Source organism: Penaeus vannamei, chromosome 34, assembly GCF_042767895.1.
Source record: "Penaeus vannamei isolate JL-2024 chromosome 34, ASM4276789v1, whole genome shotgun sequence".
Classification (NCBI taxonomy): domain Eukaryota; kingdom Metazoa; phylum Arthropoda; class Malacostraca; order Decapoda; family Penaeidae; genus Penaeus; species Penaeus vannamei.
In genome coordinates this window covers 27,557,441-27,559,940 of record NC_091582.1, presented here as the reverse complement: position 1 = coordinate 27,559,940, position 2,500 = coordinate 27,557,441, and the positions used below count along the sequence as shown (strand labels likewise).

The following is a 2,500-nucleotide window of genomic DNA, read 5'->3' as shown; positions in this document are numbered from 1 at the left end:
TCTCCCTGTTGGGTTTCCTTGATACGCGTTACAGGCAGTGACATCAGAAACAAGTTATCTAAACGGGGGGTAAGTTTGGCCCTTAAGAGCAACGGGAGCCTTGTGGGATATCATTTTCTGGCTTCCCTCAGACCGAAGGCATATGGGACAAGATTCTAAGGTTATTATAATCACAGGAAAATTCTTTTGGAGCATTTAAGGTTTTTGTTGTTTCAAGTTTCGCCGGAATAATGATGGTAATATCTATGATAATGGTGACGATGAGAGCAATGATAATGGTAATAGTGATAGTAATAATAAAGACAATGAGGATGGTACAGTAATAGTGATAATAATGATACTGATGATGATAATGAAGAAAATGATGATAATAACAAGAAAAAAATAAGGACGATAATATAATGATAATAATAATAATGATAATAACAATAACAATAATGATATTTATAATTATGATAATGATAGTAACAATAATAACAGCAATAATAATCGTAACGATAATATAGAGATGATAATAATAATAATGATAATAATAATAGCAATAATAATAACAACAGTAATGATAGTAATAACAACACTAATATCAACAATGATAATAACAAGCCAGATCAAGGATCATAGCTGAAACTACAACTACAACAACAACAACAACAACAGTTCGATCACAACCCCGTATATTTGAAGGCCAAACCCGGGGATTTCCAGTTCACTATAGCAAGAACAAGTTATGGGAAAAAACGTGTTAGGATAAAAAAGAAAAAAAGAAAAAGAAAAGAAAAGTCACATTCGAGTCGGACAAAGAAGTGTGATAAGAACCACTAGAATAATGATAGTAAAAAAGGAAAAAAAAAAACATGGTCAGGAGCACGTACGATATATCTGAATCGGAGTTCGTAATATGAAGGTCGTTTATGCACGAGCAGCGAGCATTAATATAAAAAAAAGGAAAAAATCACTGTAATAATTTGATGATATCTTTGAGCATTCGTTGATGCATGAATTTAGATTTTTTTTTTTTTTACGTTTTTTTACTTTTTTCATAAAACCAGGATACAAGTAAAAATCAGACAAAGAAAAACTGGTCAGAGCTCCTTATCCTTACAAAAAAGAAAAGAAAAAAAGTGGAGAGAGAGAGAGAGAGAGAGAGAGAGAGAGAGAGAGAGAGAGAGAGAGAGAGAGAGAGAGAGAGAGAGAGAGAGAGAGAGAGAGAGAGAGAGAGAAAGAGAGAGACAGAGAGAGAGAGGGGTGGGGGGAGGATGGAGAGAGATAAATAGATAGATAGATAGACAGACATATAGATAGATAGATAGACAGAGAGAGAGAGAAAAAAAATAAAACGTACAACACATTCGCGTAAAATATAGCGAAAGTATTGATTCCGATTTATGTATGAATTTGTCACTGAGCTGCAGTACAGACTATATTTACTGTTATCCAAAGGGCTGTGATGTATTTGCTCTTGCCTATTAAATAAAAGTTAACAATACATGTAGACGTTGCTGTTCCCTAATTCGGTGTTGTCCAAACTGGGGTCCGCAACATAGATCATAAGGGTACGTGAACAAACAAGGAACACACAAACACACACACACACAAACAGAAACATCACATGTGCTATAAATCATCTTGTTTATTCGTGTATTAAATTCGAATTTATTGACCAAGACTCCTGTAATGCAATCTTTTCATAATTAGTCTATCATTTGCATTATCTTAAATGTAATGGTTTGGAGGGGGGGGGGTTACGTAACAGTACAAGAAGGTAATAAAGGGTACAAAAGGCAAAAATGTTCGGACAACACTGGCCTAATGCAACTGATGTTTAAGGTTAAAAAGTTTACTGAAGTCCTTCGGTCGCGCCGAAAAAAAGGAAAAAAATGGCGCAGGAACGTACAACGTAGAAAGCGCAAGAGACAAAGAAATGCAAAAGAAAGAGTCTATAGAGATATAAGAATAGAAGATAAAACGCACATAAAACATGAAAAAAAATACAGAAGCTCTCAATCACTTCAACAAACATGAGTTCATTGCCAGACCGTGTTCCCAAGGTCATACGGGATGGTGCTCCCTTCGCTGGCCAGACATTAGTCTCAAGCCAAGGCAACCTGCTCTAACCCCTCCCAGCTTCGTCTACGGCAATGGACTAGCAGCAGTGAGTCTAAAACACCCTTAATTCTCAAGAAAAAAAAAATCAAGGGTACAAGAAAAACAAAGATACACAAAATTGAGACGCCCGCTATTCGGAGATTTCGACGCCTCCTGCGGCAGTTATCCTGGAAGCGCGAGGAGGAGGAGTTAGTGGGCCACTGGGAGCGCTTGGGATATTTTATGTAGATTTTGTTGAATTTGTTATGTCTTCAATTTCCTCTTTTCTTTTTATCAAAGGTGACGGGTGCATATCACATTAATATTCAACGAGGTCTAACTTGATTAATAAAGAAAGTAATTTCTTTACGTCATGTACGCCAGGCTCGTTGCACCACGCCTTTGCTGCAACGCG

The 2,500-nt window shown here is 36.5% G+C and overlaps 1 protein-coding gene across 1 annotated transcript in view; it reads right to left on the bottom strand.

Annotated features, from left to right (window-relative positions):
• LOC113814522 (uncharacterized) overlaps window positions 1–2,500 on the bottom strand; it is an 11,997-nt gene that overhangs the window by 9,099 nt on the left and 398 nt on the right. The window lies entirely within an intron of this gene.